We start from the raw sequence: 12,576 nt of genomic DNA on the forward strand, positions 1-12,576 counted from the left end.
TTGTGCAGCCATGCTGGTTTCTTCTTGACTTTCTTGTTTTTCTTTTTCAGTGGTATTGCACTGGACTGGGCCCCTATGATCATACTTCTCAGAGTTTTCCACACTTCTTGAGTTGTTTTCCTGTTTAGGATTTTTCTCCATGGAATCTTTCCTAGGTTTTCTCTGAGTTTGTTAAAACCAGCTGTTTTGAAGTTTAAGTCTCTCATTGGATTATTTTCTATTTTTTCTGTTTGCATTATATTGAATTTCAGCATAACGTGGTCACTTTTACCCAAGGTTCCAGCAACTTCAACTCCCTCTATCACTTCTTGATTAGTAAGGATTAGTTCCAGTATACCTTTACTTCTAGTTACCTCCTCTACCTTTTGGATGATAAAGTTGTCAGCTAGGTTGGTTAAGAATCTGTTTGATCTCCCACTCGCTGCAGAATTTGTCTCCCAGTTGATATCTGGATAGTTGAAGTCTCCTATTACTACTGTGGTATGCTTCCTACATACATTTGCTATCTATTTCTTCTGATTGGTTGGTTAGCCTCTAATATACATCTATGGCAATGTCACTGTCAGAATCCAGTTATACAGTATTTCATTTCTATCTTCTCTGATTTAAAACCAATTCTTACTATCTCCTGGATTCTGTCATACTACTAAGGGGGAGGGGGTATGCATGGGGTTTTTACTACTTTCACTTCCTCTATTCACTACAAAGTAACCTTTTGTTGATTCACTTTGGGTCTGCTAACCATATCAATGTGGCCATCTGCCTTTCATCCTATGCCCCTCTGAAACTCTCCTCTTTACCGGCAGTGAGGGAAAAAGTGTGTGTGGGGGGGGGAGAGATGCAACACCTGGGATCTGGGTAAAGAGAGGATTGAATGATCATGCCAATGGAGCCAGACTGATGTTATTTTTCCTGGAGTTAACACCTAGAAGTCTGCTGGTTTGAATTGCCCAGAAGAACTGCGGGGTGGGGGGCTGCTTGGGAACAGTTTAAAACATTGAATGGTGGGGGGATTCCCTCAGATCCTGTCTAGCATGCCTACTATCAATTTCTCTTAATAAAAATTCCTGTTGGAAGAGACCGTTTCCAAGAGTTCTGTTTTCTTAAGATGTAGATTGAAGTAGATCCTTACATTAGACAGGATCTGCAATAATTATCAACCTGGAAGGGAGAACCTTGCCGGGGGACTTTGCAAAAAATAGAATGTCAGACGATGAGGCAGGGAAGGGAGAAACCCTCACAGAGAGGGAGCCTTTTCCCCAACCAAAAACCTGCCAGCTGTCAGGATCTGAATTGTCATACTCCTCAGGAGAAGAAGTGGTGGAGACGCATAACCACAAACCTCGGTGTTCAATGGGCATTGAAAAGAAAAGTGAGTGGGAAAAGAAATAAAGAAAGTTGACCCTGAGACGGGGGCCCAACCAACCAGAATGGAAGCAGGAGATGGAGAAATCCCTGCACGTAAGTGAAGAGGAAGGAAGTTGGACACAGCACTCAAACTGGATCCTAGAGAAAGCTATCGACCTGATGAAAAGTACTCTCGGCTCCCTAGGGGAGGAGAATTCTGACCGGCAGTCCCGGGGACATCCACTGATCCAGTAGCAACCACTTCAGCAACCCGCAGATGGCAATCCAGATGGAAGACAATACCACCAATGATGAAGGCACCGATCCATTCAAAGACTCCCACCACTGGATGTAAAATTCAAGGGGGAGCCGACACGCTTGGGGTTTTTCCTAACCCAATTCCTCAACTACATGGAAGAATACGACCAACACATCCCTAGCGACAAAGCCCGTATCCAGATCATGCAATCTGCTCTGGATGGACTGGCTGCAGATTGGGTGGTGAATTTTCATGACTCCAATGCCACAGAGCTCAACGACCTCAACCGTTTCATGTCCTCTCTGAAAAGGTGATTTGAGGACCCCCCTGGCTGATCACAAAGCCTGTGAAAGAATCAAAACAATGAGGCCTGGTAGCCAAATATACACAAGAATTCCGGGCCATTGCCAGCAAGCTGAACTGGCCAGAAGACATCCTCCTTAGCCATTTCAAAGATGGCCTAAATTACAACCTATATGATGCTTGCCTGCCCCAGGGAGACCCACACCAACTCGACGAATGGTACGTCCTGGCAGAGGAAGCAGAGATTGACCTACTGAAGAGGCACTGCTGAGGAAAACAATGGAGACGCTCACTGCCTGAGCTGACGTATGAGCTAACGAAGCCACCAGCTATGGCCAAGAAGGCAATGGGCTGTTTCAAATGTTGGAGAGAGGGGCATCAGACCATAGAATGCCACTCGAAAGCCCCCCAGCACAACCCAGACAGATCACTGGCCAGCAAATCCAGGAAGTCCCCAGCTAAGCCAAAAGAATCTGCCATGAGAGTGATAGAGGCTATGGAATCCCCAAGCTCTGCCCAACAAGGGGAAGGAACTCCAGCCTACACCGCAGGGCTGGTGGATGCCTCAGATGACAGCTCAGAGGGCGAACTCCTGGTAAGTGGACCCATCGCACCCATCCTCAAGACAGTGACTATATTAATAATTCCCTCCATGCCCGAAGCTGTCAAGGTGAAAGCCTTAACAGACTCTGATTGCACCCACTGCCTCATTAGCCCGACGCTAGTGGGGAATCTGGACATTCCATTGAGGAGGCTAGAACAACCAATCTCATTTGGCCAGTTAGATGGGTCCATAGCAGCGGGGGGCAGATACCCTAGCCACTTTACCAGTCCACCTATCCCTGGGAAACCATGAGGAAGACATAATATTTGTAGTGACCCCAGGCATGGAGCGCCCAATGATCCTAGGGATGGAATGGTTAAAGAAATGGAACCCCTGGGTAAATTGTAGGACGGCAGAAATCAATTTCCTGAAGGGAGACCCTACGGACTTAAAACCCCAACGGGATCTACCAAAATTAGGAACAGAAAAAGCATCCATGGGAGAAGAAAAGGGGCTACCTGAAATACCAGAGGACTACAGAGATCTTGCCGAATTCATCTGCCATGAGCTCCCCCCTCCAACCCACAGACTGTGCCATAGAATTCAAGCTCAGGGCAAAACTCCCGAATCCCAGATTATACTCCATGAGCCCAAAGGAGAAAGAGGAAATGGAAAGATTCATAAAGAAAAACCTAGCAAGGGGGTTCATTGAGCCAGCCAAGCCTAAAGTGGCCGCTCCGGTCCTCTTTAGAGAGAAGAAGGACAGCTCTTTACACTTATGCATTTGTATATAAGCATTTAAGACCTCTATGCCTGACTGTGGGTATGTTTCCTGCATCTCCTGATTGTTCTTGGAGTTTTCTTTTACAAAATCCTACATTTTGGTGGCAAAAATCAAAAGTATAATATAGACGTGGGGATGATGCAGGGCAGTAGTACATGAAAAAGTATCAGAGATCTTAATGAACCAACATGTGATGTTGCTGTAGAAAAAACAAATGCAGTTCTGAGCTGCATCAATAGAAATATCATATCAGTATTGAGAGATTTCCACTTTATTCTGTGTTGATTGATTTTCGGCTAGAATATTGGATCCCATTCTAGGTGGGACAAAATATTCTCATACTGATAATGAGGATGCAGCAGCTGCATAAATAATTACAAAAAAAATGTACAAGCTGATCTACCACCACAGAAGAGACAAACTTTCTCCCTCCCCCCCAGGTTTCATTGAAAAGACAAAAGAAAAAAGCTACAGGCCAGTAATTTTTATTCCTTTCTGTATAAGATACACAAACTATATTAAAGATTAAAACAAGCTCCATTTCCCTGCTAGGAAGAAACTAGTTAAAGTGAGATAGAAGTATATTGCACATTCCAGGGAATTATGCTGCATCTACATAACATAACATACAATTTTTTTTAATTTTAATTCCATTTATATCCCGCCCTTCTCCGAAGACTCAGGGCGGCTTTACAAACTTAGCAGTAGCCTTCATTCTATGTATATGCCTGCTTATTAGGGCTTTCACACACCCCAAGCGGCATTATTACAAAGTCAGCTTATTGCCCCCAACAATCTGGGTCCTCATTTTACCTAACTTGGAAGGATGGAAGGCTGAGTCAACCTTGAGCCTGGTGGGATGCGAACCTGCACTAATTGCAGGCAGCTGGTGTTACTTAAGGAGGCATTAGCCCACTGCTCCACCAAGGCTCTTTCAAATAATGTAAAATAAAAATTAAAAGGGATTTAAAACTAATAACATATGTAATTAAGATTGTTAACATGATTAATAGCATAAACATATATCAAATAAAACCTTTTGAGGGCACAATTTATTCACCTGTCCAAAATTTATTCACAACATAGTACATGATCTATGGTTAACTGAACCAAGCTAACCTAATTTTCCACTCCTTGGGACTTGGCCCAACCTTTCTGCTAGCCTAAAAATGGATTCCCATCTGCTTATCAGTGTTAGGGTGCTTTCAGTAAGACCGTTCTAATTATTAATTTATTTTTATTTTTTATTTTATTTATTTTAATTCCATTTATATCCCGCCCTTCTCCGAAGACTCAGGGCGGCTTACAAGCTTAGCAATAGCCTTCATTCTATGTATATGCCTGCTTATTAGGGCTTTCGCCCCCCCAAGCGGCATTATTACAAAGTCAGCTTAATTGCCCCCAACAATCTGGGTCCTCATTTTACCTACCTCGGAAGGATGGAAGGCTGAGTCAACCTTGAGCCTGGTGAGACTCGAACCTGCACTAATTGCAGGCAGCTGGTGTTATTAATTATTAATTATCCCAATTGAAAGGATAATTTTCTATCCATGCTGGAGACCACCGCGCCCTAAGGATCCATCCTAGGGCCTACGCAGAAGCCAGCAGCACAAGGCAACGCGAGCAACAAGAAACACAAGCAACTCACCATGGCAAAAGTAGGCAAACTCGAAGAATTTGATATCACACACCTGGAGAGATGGGCGTCCTACATTTCCCACGTTGACAATTACCTCCACGCCAACCAGGTCGGCAAAGATGGGTTGAAGGCCATGACCCTTCTCTGTGTGTGCAGCCCCGCCACCTTTGACATTGCCGAGAACCTGGTTGCACCGATGCCACTCGAGTCTGTCACCTACGCGGACTTGAAGAAAAAGCTCTGAGACCACTTTGAGCCCAAATTATCTGTCATAGTGTGGAGGCACACTTTTGAGCAGTGGGAGCAACAGCCTGGTGAGTCTGCTACAAAATTCATCGCTGCTCTTCTTCAAGCGTCCCGACTGCAATTTTGCAGATTTGGAGGAGAGACTAAGAGGCCGTTTAGTCTGTGGACTCTGGAACCGAGAGCTCCAACAAAAACTGTTCACCAAGGAGACTCTCTCACTACAGGAGGCCTTGAAGGAGGTCATGGTGGATGAAGCTGCCAGAGGGGCTGTTAAAGCACTGCGGCCCTCCAAAAGCACTTCAAGCACCGAGGCCATCCACCATGAGGACACTGAATGGTTGGAAGACACCGATTCAGACTATGAAGTCAACAAGCTACAAAAGCACCAGGAGAAGTGACTGTGGCCAGCTGAGAAGGCAGTTCCATTCCTTAGATGCATGGGCTGTGGAGGCTGCCATCAACGCGTGGGATGCCAATTCCAAACAGCAATGTGCCGGGCGTGTGGCAAACCAGGCCACATTGCTGCCTTCTGCCAAGGTCGCCAGAGGGACTGTCTGCAGGAAGACTTAGTCAGGAGAGGTACTAGGGCCCTGGGGCAACACCGAGTAGGGTTCTGCTCCAGCCAGAGGAGCGTGTTCTGCACTGGTGCCCATCACCCCCTTAAGCAGAAGCTTCGACTTCAGGTCAAGCTTCAGGGAGTTCCATGCAAAATGGAACTGGACACAGGCTCAGCCATGTCTGTCATCTCCATAGGAACATTCAGGCACATATGCAACAGATGGGTCAACAGATGGGTCAAACTTCCAAAACTCCTGAGTGGTGGTCAAAGATGAAGCCACACTCCTAGTGAATTTCAAGGGGTTTGCAGGTCCACTAGATGTTGTAGTGGTGGAAGGCCAACACACGAGCCTCATAGGGCTCAATTGGTTTGATGCATTGGGCATTCAAGTAACCGGCTTTCCTGAACACAAGTGGCAGACTTGTCTTCAGTCTGCCAAGAATTTGTGGATGTTTTCAGTTCAAGCCTTGGGGAGTACAAGGGTCCTCCGATAGCCTTCAAGCTTGATCCCCTGGTAACACCAATATGGATCAAAACTTGTCAAGTGCCTTTTGCTTTAAAACCCAAAATCAACGCAGAGCTGGACAACCTGGTCAGTCAGGGGGTATTACAGCCCATAGACAGTAGAGTGTGGGAGACCCCCATAGTAATGCCACTTAAGGCCAACAGAGAAGTATGCATACGTGCTGACTATAAGTGTATTATTAACTGGGTACTTCAACAGCATGTGTACCCGGTGCCAGTTGTCAGCCATATTTTGGCTTCATTGCAAGGAGGCCACGTGTTTGCCAAATTAGATTTGGCACAGGCCTACCAACAGCTGACTAACATTGTTGTTTCAACTCTCTCCCTCTTTGTTTTATTTTCTCTATCTCCAGGTGAACATCTTATTTTTCTAGGGGGAGCGGCATGTCAGAACCCTCAATTATTAATCATGCATATTCTCTGGGGTTAGGTTATTTGGGTTCTGCCATTCTCCCATGGGGAGAGAGGGGTAGCTGGGGGCTTGTAGTGCACGTATCCTTGATGAGGTGTGAAAGGAATGCCTTCGGGCCAACTGCCTTATCTCAGCATGCAGGGAGTGACTAGAGAAGACCTAACAACCTTGACAGAGGCACCTTATTGGTTGCTTTTCCATGGCTTGATGTCACCTGTGGATTGGCCTGTTTGACCTGACTGGATGGACTATTTTGCAGGTTTAACCTATTGATTTGGGCAGGAAATCCTCAGATCCTGCTTAGCTTTCCTGCTTTCTGTACCTGCTAATAAAAGTTCCTTTCGAAATGATGCCTGTTTCAAGAGTTCTGCTTTCTTGGTAGAGAAACGGAGTGTCAGGGCCCACTTCAAAACCTCATCCCAAGAAAGCAGGACTCTTGGAACAGTTTCTTTCCAAAAGGAACTTTTATTAGGAGAAGCTGATAGCAGGCATGATAGGCAGGATCTGAGGGTTTCCCACTCAGATCAATAGGTTAAAAAAGTCCCAAGCAAAACCCAACCCCAATAGTTCATCCGATCAGTTTGAATGGGCCAATCCCCAGATGTTAAGTTCGCTGTGGGAAAGGAGCTGATATCGGGGTCCTTTCCCATGCTTGTGAAGATGTTGTTGGGTCTTTGAACCTTCCCTTCCACAGCGAGAGTTAAGCCAGATGTCCGGAGGCACATCCTTTCTAACCCAAGGTAACATCAAGGGAGAGACAGTTCAAAGAGTCAGCATGCAGGAACAGCAGAAAGGATACCTTGTAGCAAAGCAAAATAACATACCACGGAGCCTCCCCTTCCCCCTGAGTATGGCAGAACCCTCAGAAAGAAAGAATTAGGAAAGAGATGAGATGGATTTCCCCGCCACCCCAGAGAAAAATGGGTTGTGACACAGAGGCAGATCCTTACACTCAGGATCCAAAAGTATCACACCACTTGAATAATGAGCCCTATCCAACAACATAAAATTTAATGTACAGAAAAGCAAGATTTTACACTTAGTCAGGCAAAACCAAAGGTACAAGTACAGATTAGGCAAAACCTGGCTCAAAAACAGTAACTGTGAGAGGAACCTTGGAGTCCTAATGGATGATCACTTAAATATGAGCCAGCAGTGTGTAGCATCAGCCAAAAAAGCTAATACAATCCTTGGTGTATAAAGAGGCATAGAATAAAAATCACAGGAAATATTAGTACTGCTTTATAAAATCTTAGTAAGACCACACCTGGAACACTGTATCCGGTTTTGGTCACCACATTACAAAAAAGATGTTGAAACTTTGGAAAAAGTGCAAAGAAGAGCAATGAATTATTAAAAGTCTGGAGACTAAAACATTCTTTTAGAATGGTTGCAGGGTTGGGTTATGGCTAGTCTAGTAGAAAGAAAGGGGTAATATGATAGCAGCAATCCAATATTTGAGGGGCTGTCACAAAGAAGAGAGGGTCAACTTATTTTCCAAAGCACCAGAGAGGGCAGGACAAGAAATAATGGATGGAAACTAATCAAGGAGAAAAGCAACCTGGAAAAAAGGATGAACTTCCTAATAAGTGAGAAAATTAACAGCTTGCTTTTAGAGGTTGTGGGTGCTTCATCACTGAAGATTTTAAAGAAGAGATGGAAAGCCATTTGTCTGAAATGGAATAGGGTCTCCTGCTGGTGCAGGGGGTTGAACTAGAAGACCTCCAAGGTCCCTTCCAGTTCTATTCTGAAATAAAACATTTCAACTGAGAAATAAACTCAAGACAACAAAAGAACTGGAGGACAGTCTTTCCACATGGAAGATCATTTATGATTAAATCAATGACAACCCAAGCTGGGCCAGAGGAAGTTGAGGAATAATAATAATAAAACATCTCTAAAATACCCCAAGAAGTTCATCCCTTCTGTGACAGTGAGATCCTACAGCCAGAGGTCATTTCCTTCTTCTCCTCTCCCTCTCCCCATGTTTCTGCCAGGTTTCAGACAATAGAAATGGTTTTTCAGAACTCTAAAGATCTAAGAACCCTGCCTCAGATTGACTGGGATAATCATGCTTTTAAATGGTTCATCCCACCTGGGAAATCTGCCCCAGGACATCCTACAAAATATTTTTCCTCTTCCTACTCTCAGAGCCATTTCAAACTGGATTCAGAAGAATTTGGCAATGGAATGGCTGGTTGTGTGGAAGAGTCAAATAGCAGCCCTTGCCATTTGGCAATCCAGAAAAAGTCCATCTGTTCCTGATTTGAAGTTCTGATGAGCAATAGTAAATTAATAATTTGTTGTTCTATAATTTTACAGCCAAGAGGTAGGGCAGAAGTGCCTGTGAGATCCTCTGTATCTGCCATGGGCATCCTCTAAAATCTCACCACAGAATTGTGGACTAGATATAGGTTCATCCAAGATTTTCATCTGCTTTTAGTGCAGTGTGTGTGTGGGTCTCTAACCAAAGAAATGAAACACCTGAAATATTCCAAATGCACTCCTGTCCACACACAAACATTCCTTTTCTTCTGGAATGGTACTGGGTGAAGTTTAGAAATGAACATGCCATAAAAAAGTGTTTTGACTACTTGATTGATTTACCCTTGGTTGGCCCTTTCATTTTCAGTGATGATTTCCTCTCCCACTCTCCACAATTGATTTACTGCTGCTTCTTCTGTGGCCAGAAACATGTTAATAAATAAAATATTTCTCAGCATTGACATTTGAGGTTGTGAGAGTTGAGCACAACATTTTCTCTTATTCTGCTGTTTGTTTATATTGCCTCTCTCATCCCAACTACTAGGTTTGACAGCTCCAATTTGTTCTAGTAAATAGATGTCTTAGGACCGTGGTGGCGAACCTATGGCACACGTGCCACAGGTGGCATGCAGAGCCCTCTCTGTGGGCATGTGCACCATCGCCCCAGTCCTAGGCCTTTAGCTGGGTTTTATAAAACCTTTTCACTTTAGCCTTCTACCACTGTGTGCAAAAAAAAAGATTCAATCAATCAATTTCAACTTCTCATGGGAAAAAAAAGATCTCACAAAGTTGGAATTTATTGATTGAACTTTTTAGTCCCACCCAGTCTGCCGTTACCACCACAGCCACGCCTGCCCAATGGGCCCCACCCATCCAATGGGCCATGCCCACCCAGCACCCAACAGTACATAAGTGGGTTTTGTGTTGCAGTTTGGGCACTTGGTCTCTAAAAGGTTCGCCATCGCTGTCTTAGGACTCTGCGAAGGGAACAGTAATACCCACTTTGGCTTACCAGGCATGTGGCCCCAAAACTTTATTTTGAATTGATAGAACAGTTAGGCAGACAAGTGTCAGCCTATTGCAACAATGGAAAACAAATGCTTGGATTGATATTCTCATTTTCACAGAAAAGCCAAACTTCAGCTTTTGGTGGAGAAACACTAACTCAAATCAACAAGAAGGGGTTATGAAGTCACTCCAGAGAGCAGGATACAAATCATGTATTTGAAATACAAGAAAGGAGATTATAAGTGACTGTTAGGGGGGGAAAACTTTCTAACAGGAGGACAGCCCAACTATGAAACCCCTTCCTCAATAAAGTAGTGGGTTCTCCTTTCTTGGATACATTCAAGCAGAGGCTGAACAGATGCTCTGATTCACATTCCTGCACTGAGTAGGAGGCCTGGGGTTGATGGGCTCAAAAACCTTTTCCAAGTCTTGGATTCCAGGAAATAAAATAAAATAAAATGGGGTGGGTGCGGTTTCCTGGTGACGTGTCCGGCCCGTGGGTTGGCTGTTTGACACCCCTGCTGTAGAACATGGCTGTTACACCATCTTGTTAACGAGACTCCTGACAATCCTGTCCAGAATAATCCAATATTGTGATATTCTGTTTCAGGATATACTGGGGATTTATCTACAGATCTTCCAAAGTTGGGATGCAAAAATCTGGATGAGTACTAGGGGACAGCCATGAACAACAGCTTTCAATGTTTCTTGCTTAACTTCTAGCATTTGTCCAGATGCTTGCTGTCCATGATGAAAAATGCAGTCAGGTTAATTGATAGTACAATCAATTCTTAGACAAAAATCCAATTCATTGGATTCCCATCCATGGGAAAATTGGATGGAAGGCTTGGAGAGCAAACCAAGGACTGTTTCTGAAGCCATTGTTCAAAGCCACAGTTACAACTGTGCACTGCTGGAGCCTCAACATTTTTTAATTATTGGGTTGAAATGCTAAACTTTAAATGTGAAATGTATACATTGTAAGTACCATTGCACCCAGACCAGGCATTTTTCTTCCTCTAATGTCTGATTTGTTTTTCTAGCTTTAAATAAAGTAATCACCGAAAATAGGATTTGGGGTTACTGATCAGACCCTATTACCAGCTCTTCTTTCATTTCCCATCACTCCTAATTCCAATCTCACGCACATTTACCAACTCTCTCTCAGTTGTGTTAGCCCCTTCCCTAAATTGGTACTGAGGCAGCATGACAAAGGAGTTTTTGAACTTTTCAGCTGTCATTTAACTAATTTTTAAAACAATTCAGTAGTATCAGATTCAGCTCAATAATGAAAATGTCTACAGACACCACCAAAGAAAACATCAAATTAGACAGAGAAGAATCTAGAAAGAATATCTGTGCTTTGCAACCCTTTTAAGTGAATTTGGAGTGCTGGATTTAATTAATAACACAGCACCAGTTTATTTCCAGAAAAGAGAAACAATGATTTTCTTTTAAATCTATAAAGGTTGCACCAGTCAGGATCACATATCTACTTTCTAATGAAGTAAGCTAAGTTGCCTTAAATTTCATTTAGTCTTTGTCTAATATTTCATTGTTTTGTATCCTAGCTAGAAAACAACTGGAAATTTAAAAGAAAATTAATAGGATTATTTATCCTCTCTCTTCTCAATCATTTGCATAATTAGCAAAATATTTACTAATATACAAGCAAGCATTCTAGATTTAGTGAACTGGAACATGACATACATTTGAAAGAAACAGACTTTAACAAATCTTCATTTATACAACCAAATAATTAACAAAACTCAGTTTTGCTTGGAATTAAGTTTTGGACATTTAGTATGTAGATCTCTGTGAGATCCACTGGGTTGCTAAAGCAACTCTTTTTTGCACAAACCTGCATTTTATTCAAGGTTTGCATTTCCCGTTAGCTGCTTTTCAAAGAGCTTCACAAGAAAATCACCAGCCTCTTACCTTGCTTTGGAGCCACTGAACTCACATTTTCCAGCAAAACCATATGTTTCCTTTGGAGTTCCAACATACTTTTAAAAGCCTTAGCAAATAAAGATGTGCCAAACTGATGCAAGTCTTTCCAAAAACAAGAAGTATCTTACGAATAATGGCCTTCCCCAGGCTCAGTTTTGAAGTTGTGCAACTGTCTTTTTTAGCTAAATGAACTCCCACTCTTTGTCTTGGACTGCAGCCAAAGACTCTAATTTAAAGCAACTGTCAACTTTGCTATAAAGCTTTCAGAAGAGGTCCACACAAATAGCAAAAGGGGCAGAAAATCCTCTTGGCTTCCAAACTAAGAAAATTGCAGCATATCAGGAAGTACAATAAATCTCACTGAAGTCCATGAGACTTTTTGTCCTGAGTAGATATATCTTAAATTATATTGCAAATCTAAAAGGATAATATCTTCTAGGCAATAATGCAGTACAATATTTGTGCATATTAATTATTTAAATCAGGGGTCCCCAAACCCCAGGCTGCAGCCCAGTTCAGAACCAGGAAGCAGTGGGCAGCTCCATTTGTATGAGCAGAGTGCATGCGTGCCTGTCACTTGCTGCAAATGGAGTTGTGTCCATGTGCTTGCTCACCCACCATTTGTGCAGAGTCATCACCTATCCCTCCTCTGCTGGTCCGCAAAGCCGGAAAGGTTGGAGACCACTGGTTTAAATTGGCGTGTGTGAAAAGAAAACATAAAAGAAGAGAAACTCT

The 12,576-nt window shown here is 43.2% G+C and overlaps 1 protein-coding gene across 1 annotated transcript in view; it reads right to left on the reverse strand.

Moving 5' to 3' along the window:
* Positions 1 to 11,865, reverse strand: part of C1QTNF7 (C1q and TNF related 7) — a 143,226-nt gene extending 131,361 nt beyond the window's left edge. The window contains exon 1 of the mRNA XM_081332399.1: positions 11,830 to 11,865. The gene's annotated coding sequence lies outside the window, so the exon portion shown is untranslated. The remainder of the gene's footprint in view (positions 1 to 11,829) is intronic.
* Positions 11,866 to 12,576: the final 711 nt, after the last annotated feature.

This window comes from Vipera berus (assembly GCF_964194415.1).
Source record: "Vipera berus genome assembly, chromosome: 7".
NCBI classification, from domain to species: Eukaryota; Metazoa; Chordata; class Lepidosauria; order Squamata; family Viperidae; genus Vipera; species Vipera berus.